At 43.9% G+C, this 24,210-nt stretch overlaps 1 protein-coding gene across 2 annotated transcripts in view; it reads right to left on the reverse strand.

Annotated features, from left to right (window-relative positions):
- Positions 1-449: 449 nt before the first annotated feature.
- LOC116273032 (transcription factor SOX-2) overlaps positions 450-24,210 on the reverse strand; it is a 42,581-nt gene continuing 18,820 nt past the window's right edge. The window contains exon 2 of one of the 2 annotated variants that reach the window (XR_004181541.1): positions 450-905. The gene's annotated coding sequence lies outside the window, so the exon portion shown is untranslated. The remainder of the gene's footprint in view (positions 906-24,210) is intronic. The other variant, XR_004181540.1, reaches the window with a different exon arrangement.

Consider the following 24,210-nt stretch of genomic DNA (forward strand, 5'->3'; position numbering starts at 1 on the left):
TTGTTATTGCTAGAACAGTTACGTGTTATAATGTTTTAACCTAATCTTAAATGTTCATTTTGCTATGACCCTATTTTGACTGTTTTGTAATAAATCATTAAGTTCTACAATGGAATGAACATAAACCAAGTATTTATTAATTAATCTTAATTTGTTTTTTTTTTTTTTTGAGATGGAGTCTTGCTCTGTCACCCAGGCTGGAGTGCAGTGGCCAGATCTCAGCTCACTGCAAGCTCCGCCTCCCGGGTTTCACGCCATTCTCCTGCCTCAGCCTCGGTAGCTGGGACTGAAGCCACGCCCACCTCCTTGACTAGTTTTTTGTGTTTTTTAGTAGAGACGGGGTTTCACCGTGTTAGCCAGGATGGTCTTGATCTCCTGACCTCGTGATCCACCCGTCGCGGCCTCCCAAAGTGCTGGGATTACAGGCTTGAGCCACCGCGCCCGGCCACTAATTAATCTTAATTTTTAAAAGCAATATGTAATTCAGGAATCATTTCCTTTCTCCTCTTGTGCTCCAAACAGCCACTGAAAGGCAAGGTCAGAGACATAGTTTGAGATGATCTTGCCATGCGATCCAATTACACTTTGCTAAAACACAGTTCTTTCAATTAGATAGTGTGGTTCTTGACATTTTGAAGTGGACAACCAGGTTGGTGAGTCACTTAAACTGTGGTGCCAGCTCACTGTCTATGATGAACTCGAACTGTCCTTCCCAGCTGGGAACTCTTGGCAAGCTTCCTTAAAGACCCAGTGGCTGGCAAAGCATGAGGAACTATCACACAGAGAATGAGGTCCTCCTTGGGTTTTGAAAACCGATGATAGAAGTCTTAGAATGATGCAAGCCAGGTCACAATCTCCTAAACCACGAGCCTTATCTTGAATGAAACATTATTTCTAAGTTGGATCTGAAAAGGAAAAAAAGTTAAAGTATAAGGCAATGGTTCATTTGTACAAAAGAAAACAATGTCAAGTCTCTTAGCTTGGTTTCCTCCAGTCCAGTTCAGAATCTCTCCCAGAGAAGAACAAAAATCATTTTTTCAGTCTTTTGCATACATTTTTACTAAAAGGACTATGAAATAAGTAAGTATTTTATTCAGAAATTTATGGATCTGGCTCTTCTCTTAGGTTGAAAATTCACAAATATGTTACAAAAGTAGAGAATGTGGGGGCTGAAGAATCTAAGAGATTGTCTAGTCTCATGTTTTTACTTTACATATGCAAAATCTGAAGGCCAGAAGCATGAACTGCCTTACACACAAAATACTAGTTAGATGCCTGAACTAGAACCTAGATCCTGGCTGGCATTTCTAACCTAGTATCTTCTCTACTATAATATGTAGTCTTTTCACTAGGGTAGAGAATATTAAAAGCCCATACTAGTAGACATAGTCAAAGCCTTTAAGACAGAGTCATTCTGGGGCAAGGATATAAAATGATTGCAAATGATTCAAATTTCACTTCCAGGAAACAACTTTAGGTACCACATAAGCAGAAATGTGCTATTGGAAACTTCAAATTTCTCAGGAACTTATGTCTTATGGTAACAAGGGCGTGTTGTTAATATTATCTCTCCAGCTAATTGTTTTTATTGATCTGTTGTGGTTAATAAGCACTGACTAGTTTCTGTAGGTATGGAGTCCCCATTCTACCAGGTTTGTAATTAAGTAACAAGAAGTGGGGCTTTGGTGTTGGTCTGTCTCTGCCACCAGTATTATAAAAAAGTCTATCCAAATAACCATGAGCTACGTAAGATAGGAGGGCTGCCAGTCCAGGAAGGCTTGATCTAGTTTTTCTTTAACGTTACTCTAATTTACTTCAGGTTTAACTTATATCTATTAGGATCAATGGATCTTAAAAATGAAGTTAAAAAAAAAAGACGGTATAAAAATGTGCAATTAATTGCTGATACCCCAAACTGTGACTTGTCTACTGCATTCAGTTGTAATGGTACTTTTTTTTTCTTTTTTTCTTTTTTTAGTCACTGTCTAGCTCTGTTGCCCAGGCTGGAGTGTAGTGGTGTGATTTTGGCTCGCTGCAGCCTCTGCTTCCTGGGTTCAAGCAGTTCTCCTCACTCAGCCTCCCAAGTAGCTAGGATTACAGGTGCATGCCACCATGCCCAACTAATTTTTGTATTTGTAGTAGAGACGAGGTTTCTCCATGTTGGTCAGGCTGGTCTTAAACTCTTGTCCTCAGGTGATCCACCTGCCTTGGCCTCCCAAAGTGTTGGGATTACAGGCGTGATCCACCACACCCGGCCTTGTAATAGTACTCTCTATTAGTGTATTTCTAGTGCTGTCTCAAAGTTCCCTTTCTAACTTCTCATGGTATTTCGAAAAAATCGTGTTTTAATTCTGAAAATTTACTGGGGGACTCCAAAAGAGAAAAGGGTAAGGAATGAGAATTTGAGAAGAGAAGGAAAAGTACTAGGTATGCTGAGGGGCCAATCAGTGGCTCTCTAGGGAAGGAGGGGGGTGTTTAACAAGATAGTTATATGTGATTCAGAGGTGAAGGCAAGAGTAGTCAGGTAGTCCTTAACTCCCATCTAGAATTTCAAAGAAATGCCGTTTCCTTTCCATAGATTCAAGAGGGTATTTATTAGTTAAGGGAGGCATATTTTGGTACTAATCACATGTTAAATTTTGGGAGCAGGGAATAAGAAACTCCTCTGAGGGTGAGTCTGAATAGCATTTGCTGGGCAACCTTCACTCAAAATGTGCAGATGAGGCACAGCTACCTAGGCTGTACATTCACATGTATTTTTCCATTTCTCAAAATATTTTAGTTGTCTTGCCTTGGACCAATAGAAGACTTCCCCACCCAAAGGAAAAAGAGGTGTTAAGGAAAGCTTCTTGGTAGAAGGGAACTTTCAGATATACAAATCTTTTTTTCTTTTTCTTTTTGTTTAGACCGAGTCTCACTCTGTAGCCCAGGCTAGAGTGCAGTGGTGCGATCTCGGCTCACTGCAACTCCGCCCCCCGGGTTCAAGCGATTCTCCTGCCTCAGCCTCCTGAGTAGCTCGGACTACAGGCATGCACCACCACACCCAGCTGATTTTTGTATTTTTAGTAGAGATGGGGTTTCACCATGTTGGCCAGGCTGGTCTCGAACTCCTGACCTCAAGTGATCCACCTGCCTTGGCCTCCCAGAGTGCTGGGATTACAGGCGTGAGCCACTGAGCCCGGCCTATTTTTCTTTTTAGAATCAAGGTTTGAGAAGTCGGTGAGCTGAGCAGAAAAGAAAATGAGGAATTATGAGATTACAGTATGAGAACTTTCCCCTAGGTTTGTACTTGAGCTCCACCCCAGGACCAGGAAGGCTGTACTTCAGGAGCAATGCTAATTAAGGGAAGAGCTCTGGTCTTATCCACTTCTTGGCCCACCTTAAAACTTTCCCAGAGCTGTTCCTGCAGTGTTCCATTCTAGACACTCTCCACAGGACTATTGTGAGAAGGGCACAGCCTCCAGCAACCTGACCAGCATCTACTTGCTGCCAAAGCACTGCCACTGGAAAGGAGGCCCACCCTTTTGGCATCCTTCATAGGCCCCTTAGGAAATTGTTAAAGACAGAAACTTTGAAATTGAATTTTAATGATTGTCAGGAAATAAGGGTGAGGTACGGCAGCTGCTCCGGAGCAGCTGTCACAGCTGCCCTATCCAAGGGACAGGCCTGCTTTTTGGCCACCATCTTCCCCTACCCCCGATGAGAGGAAGGGAAGAGGTTGGACCAAAAGGTAAAGGTTTCAACTTTGAGGGCGCTGATTCAGGACCCATATCCACAAACAGAAAACTAAAAAGCAAACAAACAAAACAAAGCAAAAGACTTACAACTTCAGAGTCTCAGTTCCAGGCTGCCCAAGTGAACTGTAGGTCCAAGACATTAACTTTTGTAAAGGATAAGGGGGTGGCTGGGCAGAATATGGAGGACCCCCTACTTCTTATACATAATTGCTCACCAGGGAAAGCACAGCCACAAAGAGGGCTGTGAAGGGCCCCAGGGAGAACGGGAGAGCTTGTAGAAAGAACCAGTTTCTCTTCTGGATCCAAATGGTCTGTGCTTTGGGGTGACTGCAGTTGGATTAATGCTCTGTTTCCTTCTGTCTGCCTGGGCTGTGTCTAAATGAAAAGCAGACCATAGCATAATGCTGTCCCATCACCACTTTTCTAATCCCAAAACTCAAGTGCCTGAGAGTGAAACTTCACAAAAAAGTTATTGCCAGCAACAGATTCAGGCTGACAAATTGTCAATAATCACACCTTCGACATGCTGGATGACTTTCAGGCAATAAATAAGCAGGTGCAAGAAGAGCTGCTGGCTGGGTGGGCAAGGTGCAGGCCACAGCCTAGGCTGCAGTTTTCCCAATGTGTCCCCCCACAACAAGGGAATGCCTTCAGTGTGAGGACTGCAGGGCGCCTGCTTGCTTGCTCTAGCTCTTGCTCCCTTTCTTCCTGTCACTCACATAAACTGCACAGAGGAGCTTCTCTCTTCCCTCTCCTCCCGTTAACTCTTCTGGGTTTGTGTTTCTATGGTCTCAAGCACCCTTGATTTACAGTCACATTACCCAGGTTTGCTTTTGATTGAAATCCTGGGCCCCTGGAATGTATTAGACATCTAGTTACTTCCATATACCTGTACATTTTCTGTGACAGATAAAGAATTAACAATATAAAAAATAACATTTTTACCTGTGAATGCATTTGAAAAATGAATGCATATTATATCAGTTAAGAACTTAAGACAAATCTGAAAGACATCTTTCAAGGTGTTTGCAGGTTAGTGCTTCTATAATCACCCACATCTGTCTGTCCTCCAGCACACACACAGTCACAAGAGTGCTTTTTGATTTGTCTTTCCTGTTTTAGACTCACTCCGTGCTTTAAATTTAGGAGCAATTTTAAACACATACATGGATCCAAATATGCATTTATTATATAAGATATGATTTCTTGCCTAGTTTACAAATCCAGTTACCCGATCGTAACACTTCAAATTAAATTATTAGTCACAGCCCTCCTAGGAGGTTGATTTAACTACAGAAGTTTGGGTTCAAAATTTAATTCACACTTCCATTTTCTCTAACTTGAATTTTGATTTCTGCATTTAAATACAACACAGCACTTGAATTAAGGGTCTTCTTGTTACACTGGAGGCTTTTCAAATTTCTCTAAACTCTATAGATGAACTGCATTGTCACATAATCGATAGGAAAATCTCAGCTGTCACAGATCCTAAGCAACCCTCTGCTACAGAAATAACACGATCTGGCATTTCTGAGTTTGAAAATGTGCTGTTTGGATGACATGAGACCAGAACTACCCAGACGGCTTTAAATATTGTGGTCTCTAAGAACTGCTGAGGACTGACCTGCTGAGAATGACTGAAATACTTCCAATAGGCTTTTCTCCTGGTTAGAGACCAAGTGTTGCCTTTTTTTCCTTCCATAAATAAGTAATGCAAGAGCCAGCGTATTGGTATCTGAGATTCAAAGCTGTTTCTAGGCTCAACTAAGTTTGCTGCCATACAGTTTATATCAGAATTTCAAATTAAGTGTTTCCTTCCCCAAACCAATAAGCAATTCAGGCTTGGATTTTAGAGTCTAAATCTGAAACTAAACACCTGTCCTTTGAAGCCTTAGATCATTTCTATCAACATGAGCAGGGTTTCTGCAGTAGATAAATCCTTCAGCTCAAAAGAAACTGAATGGCATCTCATCATAAATAACATGAAACCATAAAACTATAGCAAACCATTTATCTGCCTCAATGCCACTGTTTCTTGCTGAACTCTCAGTATTGTCTCTACAATCTGCCACACACAAATGTCGCTATATCACATGAGAGCATGAGGAAGATGTATCCATATCTGTATCCTCTCCACTTTTATCTATAATACACTACTCTGCTACTCTTAAACTAATGACTTGTTTCACCGAGGGTATTTTTTAAGGTGTTACTGGGTGGCCCTACCCTAAAATCTACCCCACTTAGTGGATTAGATTATGTAATAAATACCTTAATTTATTTCAGAAGAACCCCTGCTAAAAATGCTTATGACCTTGTCATACTATGAATCATGTACACACCAAATGTAAAAACATTCTCTGATTTATCAATTTGCTCTGTCAGAGAGTTTATGTGTTAAATATTACAGTTAGTTACACTTTGCCTGCATGGGCCCATTTATACAAAGAAATGCCTAGAGGGGAATCAGACGATAGCAACCTAAGTGACACAGATTCAGTTTATAACTTCAAAGTATGGATAGGTAAAACTTTTTTTTTTTTTGAGATGGAGTTTCGCTTTTTCGCCCAGGCTACAGTACAGTGGTGTGATCTTGGCTCACCGCAACCTCTGCCTTCTGCTTTCAAGTGATTCTCCTGCCTCAGCCTTCCGAGTCGCTGGGATTACAGGTGCCCACCAACACACTCGGCTAATTTTTGTATTTTTCAGTAGAGACGGGGTTTCACCACATTGGCCAGGCTGGTCTTGAACTCCTGACCTCGTGATCCACCCGCTTTGGCCTCCCAAAGTGCTGGGATTACAAGCTTGAGCCACTGCGCTCGGCCTGTGTAAAACTTTTCTAAAACTAAAGCTGTTGGAGGCTGCATCTCCTAAATCCACCATCAGTAGGATCTTTGGGCTGAATCAAGAAATACCACCTCTAGTTCAACCGACATCAGGGAACCACTGCATCAGGCCAGGTATTTTGCTTTTATTCAATTCTAGAAGAAAATGGGACAACTTGGACTAATATAAAAAGCCAACATTTCAAATTGGCTTCATTTCTCAAGATCTTAGAAGCTCCCAACACACTGAGGCTATTTTTTGGCAACCTTGTTCTAGCTCCAAACTCTCCTGTTTACACACGAGAGTTTATCCATTATCATAGTCCACAGGCTTCTCCATAACTGTAAGTTGACATTTGGAAATTATGTCATGCCAAAGAGCCCCAAACCTATCCAGGAACCAAGTTATTTATTTCTAAAGCAGCTGTCATTTGTGGAGGTGGAATAGAGGAGGTAAGAACTAGGCACATAATATCCAGGCTGGGAGTGGCTGACCTCTGATTATCCATTAAGGAGAGATGACTGATGAAAACACGTTTACTTCTTGGATGCTTGATCAGTGTGTGAATTTGCCTCATTTACAATTAAGGGAAATGATTAAACCTCAGCCCAGTCTTACACACTGCAGAGTTGTATTTAATTTTTGTAAATGTGCTGTATTAAGCTAGCTTGTCCTCGATTTCCAAGATATAAATCACATAAGGTCAATACTGCAAGTTCGATGATTTGCCTGCGTTCTTAATCACGTAGCACAGAGACATGAAGCACTGAATATAAGGGATGTACTGATAACCCCAGCATATATGGCTCTAATATTTTAGGTTCAGGCTGGGCGTGGTGGCTCACGCCTGTAATCCCAGCACTTTGGGAGGCTAAGGTGGGCAGATCACGAGATCAGCAGTTCGAGACCAGCCTAGCCACCATAGTGAAACCCCGTTTCTACTAAAAATACAAAAACATTGGGCCAAGGCGTGGTGGTTTACGCCTGTAATCTCAGCATTTTGGGAGGCCGAGGCAGGTGAATTACATGAGGTCAGGAGTTCAAGACCAGCCTGGCCAACATGGTAAAACCCCTGTCTCTACTAAAAATACAAAAATTAGCTGGGCGTGGTGGCACACACCTGTAATCCCAGCTACTCAGGAGGCTGAGGCAGCAGAATTGCTTGAGCCCCGGAAATGGAGGTTGCAATGAGCCGAGATCATGCCACTGTACTCTAGCCTGGCTGGCAGAATGAGACTCTGCCTCAAAAAAATAAAAATAAAAATACAAAATACAAAAAAAATTAGCTGAGCATGGTGGTAGGAGCCTGTAATCTCAGCTACTCAGGAGGCTAAGGCAGGCGAATCGCTTGAACTCGGGAGTTGGAGGTTGTGGTGAGCCAAGATCATGCCACTGTGCTCCAGCCTGGGCAACAGAGTGAGACTCCACCTCAAAAAAAAAAAAAAAAGTTTATTTATTTACATACTTCATACTTGCACACACTTTCTCTCTCCTCTACCCCCAACAGGAAATATTGCTTTCTCTGACCCTCTGCAATCTAACCTTAACACTACAGAAACCATGAGCTGGAGATGACTGCTTTCTTGCGGTACTATTTATGAAACATTCTCTCTTTTTCTTTCCCTAGGAATCTATCCCAAAGGATTGAGCAATGTGCTATGCTGCTACTCCACTAGATCTCAGCGAAAAGGTGGGGGTTGCAAGACCATCTTAACCCTTGCAATGGTCTGGCCAGCAGCATCTGCTTTGTTATCTAGTTCCCTGAGCTCATTCTCAGCTTAATTTTAGAAACGTATCTAGGTCTACATTTATCTCTTTAAATGGCCTCCAGCATTTGTCAGTACTGTGCCACTGGCCAGGTGTGGTGGCTCACACCTGTAACCCCAGCATTTTGGGAGGCCGAGGCGGGCAAATCACCTGAGGTCAAGAGTTCAAGACCAGCCTGGCCAACATGGTAAAACCCTGTCCCTACTAAAAATACACAAAAATTAGCTGGGCATGCTGGCAGGTGCCTGTAATCCGAGCTACTTGGGAGGATGAGGCAGGAGAATCACTTGTACCCAGGAGGCAGAGGTTGCAGTGAGCCAAGACCATACCATTGTACTCCAGTCCAGGCAACAAGAGCAAAACTCCATCTCAAAAAAAAAAAAAAAAAGTACTGTGCACCAATCCTGGCACATGTGTCTCTTCTGTGTAACGTCTGTCATTACACAAAGCATTATAAAAACGTAATTTCCAACCTTGCAATATACCCTTACTACAGAAATCATTACATTAGCATAAAAAGCACAAAGTTCCAAGGTAGTAATTTGGTTATAGGTCTAAAATCCTTCCAGTTCCATCAGATCTCTATGGATGTATGGTGTTACCCTTCTGCAACTACAGTCTGTGTCAGTGGATCTCTTGCATGAAGGAAGTTCTGCTGGGTGAACAGTAACAGTTTGTACTCAGGGACTCAAAGTCTGAGTTGGAACATTTCTTAAAGAATCAAGATACTTCATCTTTTTTTTTTTTCCTTCCTCTATCTCTTCTTGACCACCAAGAAAACATGTCTTGAAAGGTATTTTTCCACAGGTGTTTCATTAGACAAGTGCAGATATCAGGACTTATCTCATAGGCAATACAAGCACTTTTTGGTCTTTCAGCTGGGGGATGGATTTTGGGAAATTTGACTTCTATCTATGCTGCCGTTTGTGGAGGTGCAGATTAGCTGCAACTCTGCTGAGGAAGGATTGGTGGTGGTGGTAGGGGTCAGTAAGGTTGAGTTGTATTCAAATGTTAATTTACACCTGAAAAGACAAAATGTAGTCACCCACTTGGGGGTGACTTGAGTTTCTGTTGAATACCAGCCATGAGTGCTTCCTTGTGAAAGATGAAAGTTGAAATTGAGGGGGCAAGTAGTCTAAAAGTTATGGGAACAGGAAGAGAAGGAGCAGGGACAGTCTTGATGAGTAAAACAAAATGTATTTAGCCATCAGTTGTAGATCTATTTTCAACTTTTCCTTCTTAGTAAAGTTTTAAGATATAACGGAAGATGGTAATTTCCACTTTACTAAGTATTTGGAGATTGTCTATGGAATCCAAAAGTATTGGTGTGAAATAAGAATGAAGAATTAGCCTCACTTTTCTACCATTTGGATGGGTTTTCTTGTTTCACATAGTCTGTTTAACAACTGCTATCCACCTTGCTTAATGGAATCCCTAAGTACCCGGGGAGTAACTAAGGAAAAAAAAAAAAAACCTTCTACATTCCAACACTGCCTTTAACCTCAAACGATAGTAAAGGGTTCATTCAGACCCCAGGACCACACTGAGGCATTAATTAGGCTGATGAAATCCATCGAAATGTATGGATTCAGCATAATCAAGTTTCTACCACAGACTATCGTTAAGGAATACGTGAGCAGCTGGGAGAATAGAAAGTACTGTTAGAGTTAAGTCATGCATGTAATTGAGTATATTTAACATAACCATTTTAATGATCAGTGATTAAAAGTGCATCTTACTTAAACGGTATATCCTCTGCAATTTGTTCATATCAACTCGATAATGTTCTCAAGAGGAAAATGTAGGGATACAAATTTCTAAACAAGATCTTGTTTGAGTTTGGGGGAAAAAAGCAGGAAAGTGAACTAGAAAGAAAAATGTGGCTTTTGCATGCAGACAGCTACATGAGTGTGATATAAATTAATCACTGTTGTGGACACCTTCTGTGCTCAGTTCATACAAAGTATTAGGAATATATAATAAGTGATTTTGTTATTCCTCAAAAAGAATATATTTTTCCTTAAAGATGCTTTCTCTGTTTGACTTTTTTTTTTTTTTTTTTAAGGGGGCAGGGGTATGCTACTCAAATCCTGTTGATTTTAAGAGCTTCCCTTAAGATCCTGGGAAGTTCATATTTCCAATTCTTCTTCCAAACTGTTGGGTTGGCTTATCTTAGTGGAACTTGCCTCTGTGAAGATAACAGTAGGAAGAAGAGCAGGCACCACACGGAGAAAGATGCACCCACATATGACGGACCAAGAGCGCGAACAGTTCAGAAACCCGCAAAGGGGAAATTTGCTATTCAAATCAGCGAGGGGCCTGAACCAAAAGCCCACGCGTTTAGAGGCAGACTCTGCTCTCCTCTATTCACTCGGACCTGGACAGTTAAATGGAGTCATTGTGGAGCCATGCACAAGCCAACCCCACTCCTTTTGTTGCATTTTTTCAACTTTTGTGCTCAAAACACGCAAATCACCGATTACTTTGCCCAGGAAAGAATTGAAGGAGAGAGGTGGATCTAGATCTACAACTAGAAGTGTGTAAATCATACAACACCTACACATCTATGCAGGCACTACTAAAAGTGAGGGTTTAGAAGGGATGCCCAACTCCCAAAAGTTGCTTCACAGGGCTCTTTTTATCTCCCTTCACCCCTGCCCCCACTCCTATAGAAAAACAAATCTATTCTCCTGCTCAAAATAGGGTTGAAGAGTGGCACATCTTGAATGTCTGGGAGTTGCACCGAAACTTTTACAAACCTGCGAGAGAAAGGAAGCCACAAGCACATAAAAGTATGTTGGCACATACTATTCTGCTTGCTGCAAACAAAACAAAAATGTTTTAAGGGAAAATTCATTTGATGCCTTTCTTTTCACCCAAAAGCATGTCTTCTTTGGTTTGGAGGGCCAGCTCTTGGGAAATCGGGTCTCTCAAGGAGCACTCCCACCCCCAACGTATAGTCTATAAATATAGTGGAAGAGCCATGCCAGGGGCAGTAAGTGCAAGAGAATCTGGAGTCTTGAAAGCATCTTTTTCTTCTGGCTATGGTGGCACTTAAATGATAATGCAGGCAATGGAGCTGGGAGATTTATATCTTTTGGAAAGTAGGGCGAGCCAGATGGTAATAGCGTCATTAACACACAAACTTGGGATGTGCAAGTGAAGCTTGAAATTGGGAAAGAGATCAGGAGAACAAAGGGGGCTGCTGTTGAAAGGCTACCCTCTTCTGCCGGCCAAAGCTAAGAGCCCCTTGGTACTGGGGTCTGCTCCTGCCCAGAACTGGATAATAAACGACAGCTTTCCCCCTTCCCTGTTGTGACTTAGAAAGCACCAAGAAAACTTTTGCAATAGGCAAATTCGGCACTTAGTTATGGGTAACCCTTTGTAGTCTGAAGTGGCAGGAATGGGCCTTTAATCCAACTGCACTTCCACCCCCACCCCCTACCCCAGTTTGATAAGCCCTGGCAATTGTTGACATTTATTTTATAAAATCAAAGTGCCGCTTGTTGTATGTTTCAGACAAAAGTTCATTTCCCTCCCCTTACGTAAATACTCTAAGTAAATATTAAAGGCTGAACAGCACTACATTTTCATTTTGGTGACGGGGGTTGGTGTGAAGGTGTTGAAGGGGGTTAAACTCTAGTTTTACTTTGTAAAGCTTTAACCTTTAAGTTAACTCCCACTGAATAGGTATAATTCAGAGAGAACAGAGAAGGCATTAAGACAAGATTAACAATGGCATTACTAATAATAATGCATGTTTTTAATAAACACCCATGCACACCTCTATAAACAGACGAGGTGTGAAACTAAAGAAAACGAAATTAATAACATTGTTCTCCTTTTAATAAACACAATGTATGTATGTAGGTACATACAAACACATCCATACATATATACACATATGTATATGGTTTCTAGGAAGACAGTAAAGGTAACTAACGGTCATTAAGTATTGACTGGCTTGAGTGATGCCTGTTAGCGACTAAAAGTTGACGAGGTCTAAACTAAAATCGAACGTTTTTCTTTTTATTCTTTAAAAAAAAAATACTAGAGCTCTTTAAAAGCCTGGAGGACTTACCCTCAGGGATTATTCAGAGAAAAACTGAGACTGGCCGTTCGTCACAGGCAATTGTAAAGGGTTTCAAAGAGCCGATCAAACGATCGCCAGAGTAATCTACATTCAAGTCCGGATGATGGTGTTACGGCACACACCTGCGGGGTGTTTGCTGTCCGTGCCCCTCGCCGAGCTACAAATCATCATTAAAGCGAGCTGCTTAAGCTTCTTCCCAGCTTCTAGACAAGAGTTACTTGGGACAGTTCACTTTGATATTGCTACAGCTCGCAATTGACAAGCAAGCTATTTTGGAGCCCAAGCCAGAGCCCACATCCTAATGCGCTTCGCGAAGTAAGCAGGATGGTGGGGGCAGGGAGCGGTGAGCAATTGTAAAGGTCTGTCTCTTTCGCCAATTTCCAGAGCAGAATCACCGCAAAAATGTGTAGGAAACCAGGTTAAATCAGCTGAAACCCACCTTGAGTTTCTAGTGAGGGCCCTCCCAAAACTTCTTTACTACAACTTTTAACCGACCCGTACTGTGGACATAATCTCACCACCTCAGTTTCCCTCCTTCCCTCTCTTAAGTACCCACTCGGGTCAGCACCTTCCCTCGAGTTCGAGATTACATATTTCTTCATCAGGTCTGGTATCTAGTTTGAAACTTTCACTTTTGGTTCGTTCGTTTGCGATTATTTTCTCCCTTTTTGTGCGGACTGTGCCCTCACTGCTCTCACTGCCCTCACCTTGAGGGGGAAAATAATCCGGAGTTGGGTAAAAAAGAAAGGGACTTGAGAGTCTCTGACAGCTGGAGGCGGGGAAAGGCGGGGGTCGATGTGGGTTTCTGTCTGCGTCTGCCTGAGTGCCCGCAAGCCCTCGGCAATCCGCGTGCGACCCACTGGCGGGGGCGGGGTGGGGGAATTAACCGGCTACCGGTGATGCCAAGATCAACACTCGGAGCGAATGTATCAATAGACCAATTTTCTGCTCTTACCGCGAGCTTTTTCGTTTCAATCCAGAGTGGAGGTGTCTGCGCTGCGCAAGACGCAACAGCACAGTGGCGTCAGGAAGAAAAAAAAAAAAAAGAGGGCGCTAGATGCGGGAGGCGCAAGTATGGAAATTAACTCATTAGGAAGGGGTGTGGTTACAGCGAAGCCCCCTCCTCCATCCCGTCCTTTCTCCCTTGCTGCCACCGTCCCGGCTTGCTAAATATGAGATTACAAACAAACAAATAAAGCAGAAGCTGACTACGCAGTCCCAGATCAAACACGCTCCAGATAATTCGCTTCACTCAGCGCTGCGGCCAGATTTGCAGCTCAGCGCTGGCCCCTGACGCCCGCCGGTGGTTTCAGCGCCCCCTCCAAGCCAGCCCCTGCTTCCGCAGCTCTGAAAGGCAGGGCCCGCGGCGGCTTTTCGAAGGCACAGCACGTGGCCCTGACGCCCCGTTTGGTACACGTTTTAAAACATCAGACAAACGCTTCCACCAATATGGCAACCGTCTGAGGGCTTCTGCCGATCTCAGAGGTCCTCTCTTAAATGCTGCCTGAAGAGGATGAGGGTGGTGGTGGTCTCTTTGGGAAAAAAAAACAACAAACAAAACAAACTAGAAAGTAATGTCCCAGAGGCCCTGGCCAAGAGCCTTTTCCTGGGGCGCCGCACGCCATGAGAGGTATCAGTGGTGGAGGGCTCCGAGAATACGGAGGCTGGGGCCTGGAGAGGGTCTGAGCGTTAAAGCCCCGAGTTGTGATATTATTAACCAAAGACTAGGTTACCAAGATTGAGGGCAACGAGGTTGGAGAACCTAGGGTGCATAATTATGTGCCAAAATAAAATGTTTCAGTTGGGGGAAAGGGGCTAAAAGAACACGCAAAACCTCTCAACGCCGCCCCCCAACCCCCGCCCCAACTGCCCTGCCCCTAGGTCCTCAAAGCCTGCCTCTGTGTAGGCTGAGGGAAAAAATGGCACTTTCATGGTTTTCCTTCCTGCGTGGCTCGTCTCCCTGTCTCTGTTCCCTGCCTGGCGCTCCCCCAGCTGCGGGCCCCTTGGAGGAAGGCTGCCCAGTCCCCTCGTCTCCCGCTGCCTGCAGGCCACCGAGTCTCAAAGCACGCATTGTCCAGCGGGGGCGGGGAGGCCAGCAGACCCATGGAGAAGAATAACACTGCGCCCAACTCCTGTTAGGGAAAGTTTCCCAAATCCACTCCTTGTGGCAACATACTACTTTAAAAGATGGGGGTGGGGGGGGGGGGGGGGGAATACGTTTTGAAAATCTGCTGCTTTCTCCAATTCTTCACTCTCTCCCCGTCACTTTTTAGGTCCTGGGAAAGAGAGAGAGTGGACTGGGAAGAAACTGGAAGGTGGCATGGAGGGCCGAAACTGTGAACCTGACTCTAGAGCAGTCAATGCGATGGTTTTTAAATGCAGGTGGGAAGAGAGAAGGGGGGATGTCTTCTCCCAGGTCTGGTTGGGAGACAGCTGCATGGCCCGGTGCGCTGGGGGTGGCAGGAAGACTGGGCCACGAGGGCGCGTGTGCAGGCAAAGCATTTTGCACCTCCTGTTTATCTTAGAAACGTGGCGGAGGGGGGTGGGTGGGGAGCGATTGTTCTGCTTCCCGACAGGCAGAAGAAGTTGAATAAAATGGAGAGGCGGGCACACGCAAAAACAAAAACTGCTGCAGGCTCAGAGTCTTTCTCCTTGACCCGAATTCCAAATGGTGGGGGCTCTTCATTTGCAAAGGACTCCGATGTCTGCAGACCCCAGAGACAGCGGTCCTCCAGTGACGGCAAAAGCCGCGATAGAGACCGTTAGAATTGGGGCTTTTGGGGCAAATGTAATTAATCTTTCATTCGAGCAGCGGGGACCCATTCCTTCTAAGCGTTGTCGTCTGCATTGTAGTTCTCTGAGTTTCGTGTGCTCTTCCAGGCGTTTGCAAAATAATGGCTCAGGTCCCTTGCAAAACTCTGCCTGAAACAAGTATATTCCAAGACAGTGCGATAGCGAATCCGTTTTAAAAATCAAATCAAAACAAAGTAAACGCCCCCCCCCCAAAAAAAAGTCCCAGGCCCGTGCTCTTGGTGTCCAATCACCAAAATGAGGGAAGGGGAGAATAAGTGGTTGTGGTTATTTGGGAGTCGCGCTAATTTGGTGTGTGGACTTAATGCCTTAACGCTAAATCGGCAATATAAAGGGCTGAAGAGCAAGCCCGATAAAAGCTCTAATTACTACTGGAAACTTTAGGTGGTTGCTAGGATCTGCGGACCACCACCACCACCACCACCACAAAAAAAAAAAAAAAAAAAAAAAAGCCCTCCAATGGAGTGTTTGGACTGCGTATATGGGGGTTGGGGGTAGAGCTTGTAGAGGCTAATAGTACCCACATCTGCTGGAACTTCCATATCTAAGCTGTTCATTTACGGGAGCCAACTTATGAAATCTCCACAATTAGATCTTCATTGTTCTTCCTCCACAACACTGTCTAGAAAGAAAAGGTCTTCTCGGTCGGGGCCAATCCAACGAAGCGTTTGACGTTATTAAATAATAAAGCGATTGTGATTTACATTGTTGTTCAGAAAAAAAGGCCAATTATCCACTGTTATGTTGCCATAAAGATCATATTAACTCGAATTAGTAATCAAACAATATGCGAGCGTTTAAAAAAGTACAGCCGAACTGGGTGACAGCTACCGCGACGTCTTCACTTTCACCAGCATACCCGCGCCGGCAGCGGGAGCGAAAAAGGCAGACGCCGCAGACCCGAAAGGAGGGAGAGAGAAGCAAAGTGGTGATTAACGGTCTCCAGTGTTAATTATTCTCAATTAATCCCAAACAGTGCAAACCTTCCCTAGTTCCCTGCAAGTTCCCTGGTTCCGATGCTCTTGAGAATCCTGCCTGTCTGGGAGGGGTTTATAAGAACTCCGGAAGAGGCAATTTCCACGCAAGTGTACCTGTGAGCAAAGGGGGTAGGGGTGCAAGTGTGTGTACTCATGTTGTGTGTAGTGTGTGAGTGTGAGGTTCACTACCTTTCTCAGAGCCTGGGGTGCAACCCGAAGTAGATGCCGTGGTGGGCAAGGCCCGCAGCATCTTCACGACCCTAGTGAATCTTGCGTCTTCTCTACTCAAATCACCCTCTCTCGTCCTCTGTTATTAGGTTTATAATTCGTTGCCCACTTAAATTTGTGCAGCCAACCAAGGAAATCTAAATAGGTTTGAGTCGCCCCATGGGTACAGAATGGAGGCTTTAATAAGAAAGATTAATTGTGGGTGTGTACCGGCCGGAAGACGCGTTAGCTATCAAGTGGCGGCTGGCTGTGGGTCGAGGGGCGGGGAGACGCCTCTCCTAGGCCTAGACGTTAGTAGGCGCCGTAGGCATACTCTAATGCGGGCCACCTGGCGACTCGTAGTCACAAGCAAGCAAAGGGCTCCACAGCACTCTTACCATCTTTTCCTGTGTTATTTGAGGTTTTAAATAACTTGCCCTTTACTTACCCTGCACATCAAATCTTCTCGCCCTGCGCCACGCACCGCCAGACCCCGCATTCCTGGTGTCCATGCGGAGGAGAGGGGTATTGTGACCGCTGTCCTAGGAGGTCTACCTATTCCTGCCCCCATCTACTGAACAGTATTTAGGTGAATGATTGAAACGTTTTGCTCCTGGGACTAGAATGTTGATATTTTTTGTTGCCGTGATGAAACATGTGTAAGGCTACATGTGTTTTTAAATACACACATGTAAGCAAGTAGGGAGTAATTTTCCCCAGCGAGATGTTTCAGCAAGTCAAGGCACAGGGGAGAATCAGCCAGCGGCAGGGCCACGGGGATGTCTCCAGGGGGAGTCGTGGCACTGAGAGAACTGTCCTGGCCCTTTCCTCGCCCCTCCCTCTTTCAGCTAAAATGTTCAGATCCAGGACTAAGAAGTGGCCAAGTGGGCGGGGGCAGAGAGGAGTAGGGACTGAGTTGGGGATGAAGGAATTGAGTAGAATAGTTTGTCTAGTAGTGTGCCCTCCTTGAGTAATTCCATTTAAAACTTGAGGCATCAAGGCCTGGGCTTCAACAAAATAAAACAAACTCTTAGAAGGTCCAGTCCTTGCAGCAGCAGGACAGCCAAACGGCGGTCGCATCATTGTTCAGAGTTTTAAAACAGTTGCTGCCTTTCCTAACCCTCTTGTTTTTCTCCACACCCCTCTTCCCAGTAAAACCAATTCAAAAGGGGGCAGAACTCCACTCCACAAGCTTAATGTTCATTAATTTGTAGGATTAACCCTCTCATGAAGCATAATAAAATACTAGAGGTGCTCTTACATTTAAATAAATACATAAAATTTGTGCCTTCTCTCCTTTTCTGTTTGATCTCTCTCAGGACATGGGAAACAGTGTCTTGGAACCTAAGAAGTCTTAGAAGAACTTTTAACTCAGAGTTTTCAGATCATCTGGGGTTGCTGTGGGCATTGGCATTGGGAGAGAATGTAGAGACCGGCTTACTTTTAATATCTATAGCTATACATTCTGGTTTGGAACTCACGATTAAAAATCTATTTGTTCCTCCCAGGGCTCCGCGGATTTCGATGTTGGTCATAGGAGCCACAAAATGTTCATTAAAGGAACCTAACCAAGGCTACTGTATGGCCACTTTGTGAACTCAGAACTATGGATGGGGGGAAAAGTATGAAAGTGTGAGTTGATGTCACGCTGGCTGTCAGTGTGTGGTCTATTGTGGAGAATGGTGCTTTTTGACTGAACAGAGGGAGCCCCCCTCCCCCCTTCCCCAGCTCTACTGCACCTGCACTGGATGAGGGAGTCCCTGCCATTCAGCCCATCGCAGATTGTTCAAACAGAAGACATCTCTGACAGCACTCAATTCATTACATTTCTTCCTGCTTTTCAAACCAACACACACACACACACACACACACACACACAAAATGAGTATTGCCAGCCAGTGACAGCCAAAAAAAAAAAAAAAAAAAATCTTAAAATACTTTATATGCAGCTAATTTGGAAGCTCATACAACTAACCACGAAATAGTTTGTATCCTTAACTTGTAAGGCTTCCTTGGGTGGTGGTGGGGGGGTGGGGGGTGGAATTACCTGATTTTTCCAATTGAGAATATATCTCCATAGTTTATATGGGGATAGTAAGTTTGTAGAAAGACGCTGCTAGCATGGGGCAGAAAGACATTTTGATGAGAATAAAAGCAGAAATGCGCAAAAGAGAAAAGCCTCTGATTTATCACAGCAGATGAGCCTGTTGATATGCATTCATAATTTATGCTGGGGGAACCAGCTTGCTAATAGAGGTGGGGTACCCAAGAACCAGGAGTGGGCAGTGAGGGAAGTAAGAGTGGGTAGTAAGGGAAGCATTGAGGCTGAAGTGTAAGCTAAACATTTAAATCAATTTCTTAACAAGGCAGTCTTCCCCCCATATGCTCAAGTTTATTTTGCCATCTTGGATTCCAAGATGTTTTTGCACCATTTCACAAAGCTGATGAGACAGTGTTTAGAAAGCTGATGAGAGCGTGTTAGTCTAGTTTAACAGAAGTTGGGGTAAACAAACTCTCAAAGGGAAACTTGATTTTAAGATAGTTTCCTTGGAGGTGGGAGGAAGGAGAAATAGAGAAAGGGAGGAGGACCTTGAGAAGGAGAAGACAGGTTTGCCATTTAGTATTCCAGACTGATTAAACTCTAATGTTATGCAATAACCCAGATTTGAGCTGTTAAGTGTGATAAAATCGACCTGGATGTGAGCTGATACTAAACTGACTGCATGCAAAATATTGGCTAATCATTACTGTGTGAGATCCTGGACCAATATCAGAACATAAGGCCTATTTTCCAGGACCCTTTCCATTAGAAGGGCATTCAATAAATCAAATTGATTTGAGAATTGGAAAGAAAATTTGAGAAGTGCATCTCCCAGAAATCCAGAAATGCCCAGGTGCTTTTCCCTAACAAATAATTTTATTCCATTTACACACATTCCACTGTCCGGCTATCTTTCCTCTTATCTACAATTTAAATCACAGTTCTAAGAAATTCTCTCAGCAATACATGACTCTAAAAAGATTTTTAAAAGCTATACAGATTCTTAGGAATGGAGGGGAAAGAGAAAACAGAACTGGTGCAGCAATGATAAGCTGGAGCAACTGTCCTAACCATGGCTGAATATGAGAGCCAGAAAACTCTTTTAAGTCCATTTCTTAAATCGCCGCTGAAACTTGTACCGGGTTAAATAAAGCCATGGTGTGCTTTGTAAAGGCATTTGTTGTAATTTGTCGACCGTCTAAAAACAAAAACATACAAACACAACAGAAACAACTCATTCAGATCCCACAACAAATTGTGGCTGACAAACTAAATAACTTATATATATTTGGAAGAAGGGCGCTCCTGTGACGAGAGTTGTGCGCGTGACTATATACGTACTGAAGACTATGGCTACTTGTATATGTGGTTATGTTCTGGAGACAGGGCTTGGGGGGCGGCCAGGGGCCTCGGGAGCCTCCCAAACTGGGGCTTGGTAGTGGTGATGGAGCTGGGCTGCACTGGCCTCGCCCTGTAAGCGTTCGGATTGCCCTTTCTGGAACAGTCAAACGAATCATTTCATCCCCGGGGCCCTGAGGCCCTGACGTCACGAGGTGGGGGTGGGGGCGCAGTCCCGCTTCTGGCCTGGCCGCCAGCGATAAGAACCCTCAGGAAGAATTCAGCGCTCCTTATTTAATACAGTAATTATTTTTCTGCCTTCTGCGGGTGGGGGCGGGTCCTGCCCGGAATGCCGGGATCCCTCCCTTCAGGACGATGCACAGGGATGGCAAGTTTGCAAGATAACTTCCTAGGCAAACCTTAAGCCAGAGAGAGCACTGGAGAAGTAAGAAGTGTAGTATGAACAAGGCTAATTTCGCTGTCCAGAGCCAGGAAGGCCAGAAAGGACTGGGGTTTCTGTATTGTTCTCTGTAGTCTAACATGAGAACTGCTTCCCTTCCCTAAGTCTGCTGGGCAGTAAGGAAAGTCATACTAAACAATTAAGCCTATTTTGTCAGGCACTTTGTATTATCTTCTTCGAGGTAACTATATATTATCCCTATCTAACAAACGGGAAAGTGAAGGGTCTGTATCTTTCCATCCCTACCTGCTCTAATCCAGAGGGGCCCAATATTCCAGGGATCCGAGATTGCTCCGGGGGATTCCCCAGCCCTGCCAGTCCTCGGCCTCTAATCGGGAAGAACCAAGCGAAATCACTAATACTGAAACTTGGCCACAAAAAGGGACAAACATCCCCTTGGGTAGACAATCTCTGATGTGGGTGGAAATTGGGGCCTAGACACCATCTCCCGAGTCACGAGGTCAACATGGAGAGGGCTTGGGCTGGGGAGCAGGAGGCAGAGGACTCTGAAGTGGTGAGGGCCCCAGCGCCTCGGGAGACTTTCTATACTTGTCTGACGCGGGTCGGTGACTGAGGGAGAGGGAATGCGGCCGTTTGAGCAAAGCCCGGACAGAGAGAACTCGAGCCCCACACAGCACCTTCTTGGGGAGCCCCATGGGTGCTGTGGCCCGGGCCGCGGTGACGTCAGGTCCACCCGCCAGAGCTTGTCAGCTTGGCCTCAATTTGCCCGCGCGTCGGCTCTTACCACTGGGCACTGCGCGCTCCCCAGGACAGCCGGCGGGAGGCCGGCGCGCTCACAGCCCGGAGCCGTGCCCCGCGCGGAAGCTGGGAGAGCGAGGCAAATGATAGTTCAAAGCGCCGAACTCTATATAAAACAGTGCACCCTTCATTCTGTACGCGCAGGCAGACTAGGGTAATAAAACGAAGGACACCTCCAGCTTTCAAATCACCTGACACTTCTTTGCAAAGGAGAACAAGTATCAAGTTCAAACGCCTAGGTGAAGCAAATATCTTTGCATTCCGAAATGAGAGGACATTCTATTTGCTTTAGGAGAAAAACTGAGCAAAGTGCTCAAGGAATCAGAAATATCACCATTATACCAAAGTATAAAATAAAATCCATCTGAACTCGGAATAGAGAAAGAGAGCTCTCTGCCACAGACAAGAATCTTAGACCTATCTTAATACTCCACCCTTCCAAAGAGAAATCCCCTTAGTCAAAATAAGAAAATCAAGTCCATTATTTTCTAAAGGCCACAGAAGCAAGATAGACAAACTGAAAACAAGAATCATAAAACTGGACAGCACTGTTAGCAGGGAGAGAGGAGGTTACAAGTCTCCCTTGGTGGTAACAGATGTTAGGTTTCCAGAAAAGTTTTAATAGAAAATAACCATGAAAGACACTAAACTAATTATCAGGTTTGGGCAACTTTCCTGTCTTTGGGAAGCTCCTTCCACAGCTTTCCTTACTCTGGAACTCCAGAAGCTATGTCCCTTTGGACTGTATCCATATTTTCACAGTAAAGGTCAGAGTTTCTCCCCCTTCTTCCTTCTTTAAGGGATTCACCTCATAGGTGAAGTCCTTAGGAAATCCACACAGCCCTCTTCAAATTTAGGTCAAAAAAAGAAAGCAAAGCAAAAAAATAAATTAACCCCTATCTCCAACCCTACTTGCTGCCTGAAAAGCCGCCTTAGCTTGGAGAGCAAGAAAATGCAGCAGAAAAAAACAGAGAATGAGATGCAAATTATTTTAAGGCAATAATGTGGGTGTGTGGGGTGGGGGTTGTCCGTTGGGGAATGTGAACTGAAGTCTCTGCTAAAGCTCATAGCAAAGGAAACTCCTTCCACAAAGAAGAATATGAGGATCTATTTGACAAAATTCTCCAAGAGCAAGAAATAAAACCAGGGTGGGGGTGATGAAAAGTTCTCTTAATTATAACAGATAAATAAATAAATAAGCAGTGTCAATCATCAGGCGATCAAACCATAGTCAAACTTCAATCTCAGAGCAGTTAGCTATAAACTGTTAGCAGTTGAAAAGTAAACCTCTTGCACACAAAGGCACTGTTTAATTTTCGTCTTGTAATGGTTCTAAATGAAGACCCCGTCACTATGTAGTAAAGCGGTATTTCTTGTCCCCCTGAGGCGCTGAGCAGTTCTTTTTAATGTGAGAAAACTGGCAGCTCAAAACCTGTCAATGGAGCTCCCACAACAAAAGTTCTGAAAAGCTGAATGAATTGGGTTTGTAATTACTGTTCCCACCGCCCCCCCCCCCCCACCCCGCAGCTTATCTCTTATTCATTCAACTTATATTATTGTCAAGGAATCTTACCCTCAAAATCATTCCCTTACCATTTTACCTAGGGCCACGGAGGAACCTATGACACGGCAGAAATGGAACACTGGTCCCCCTACCGCACCTTGCAGTGTTCAGACCAATAGGTGGGGAGAGAAGGAGGGACTACCTTGTACCCCAATTTACTCGAGACTATTAGAACTAATCGTAGTCAGCTTATGGAACCTTCCACTTTCAAACTTGCATTTTATTGACAAACAGGAATGTGCATCCTGTCTAAATTCAGGGCCTCCCTGAGTCTCTGAAATCCTGTGACATCTCTACTTAGAAAAGGCAAAGGTTGTAAATGAGTACCCTCCCCTTTTGTCCCATATTGCAGATCCCTAAAAGACCTTGTCATACATGACGTGGATATTAAGATAAATTATTATGTTCTGTCTTTCTTTTCTTTTAAACCAAGAAACAGTCAGTGAAACAGAAAAAGAGACTGTAATTCTGTGCCCCCCACCCCCTACCAGCCCAGGGAAAGGTTTTATGAAGAAGTCAGCTTTAGAATGCCAGGGGTCCATGTGTATTTCAATCCAAGGTGTTGCTGATGGAGAAGATTCTCCTGAGATTTTCCTACTGTAAGAATGTGTCGATTTCTAGAAATAAGTACAGCTATTACCACCAAATCTACTAGCAGTCTAAATAATTAATTGAAGCGTTGCTCTTTGACCCTTGAAAAGTCCAGTAGGGACACATTTATAGTAATAATACCTCCGAATGAGCCCTTGTCAAATATTCATTTAGTGGTTAATGTGAGCCATTTTCCCCTGGGATGGTCTGTAATACCAGCTTCCCAGCATTGGCAAGAAACCTTGCTAATCTACTACAGCTCAGCAAAATATTTTAACGCTCTTTATTTAAAGTATGCGGGGAGGGGGAGCGGGTGGTTTGGGGAGAGAAAAAAATTGCAGAAAGAACAAACTATACTCTCATCCTTCTGCACATTTCTATTCTGTATATATGGTTAACAAAACATTTAAATTCACCCTATTTGACTGGAAATTGAGTGGTTTCATTGAGCAGAATAATATCCTGAGGAAAAGAACTAAACAACAACTATCTTCAGCACCGTGAGATAACCATCTCTGGGCAAGTTTATGGGTTTACTCTCCTTGAAAATCACACTATTATTAAAATATTATATGTTCAATATTAATCTAGCCATGAAATTACATATCTCAGGGAACCATTTAATTTAATCAAATGAATGATGGCACAAGATATGTACCATTTCCCTCAGATGTAGTTATCAAAAGCATTTATATTTGCAAACAAAATATTTTGACTTTCATTTTTCAACTATCTGGTTTGGAGGTAGGAAGGGATAGGAGGGGGAACGGGAGTTCTCTTGTTTTATGCAGACAGTGACAATTATTCAAAGCTAGTTCTATTTCCCAAAATATTGTGCTCCCTTTCCTTTTGCTAAATATTTGAACCTGACCATTTTGCCAGAAAGTTGCTGACCCTGTGGGCTCTTTTTTAAAAAAGAGAGGTGAGAGCAGTACAATTACTGTAAACCTCTATACATATTTCTAATATATTTCTATTTTCAAAATACATACAATCTATATAGTTGACTGCCTCAAATTCCGGGAATATCCTCCCCACT

Source organism: Papio anubis, unplaced genomic scaffold (genome assembly GCF_008728515.1).
Source record: "Papio anubis isolate 15944 unplaced genomic scaffold, Panubis1.0 scaffold324, whole genome shotgun sequence".
Taxonomy (NCBI): domain Eukaryota; kingdom Metazoa; phylum Chordata; class Mammalia; order Primates; family Cercopithecidae; genus Papio; species Papio anubis.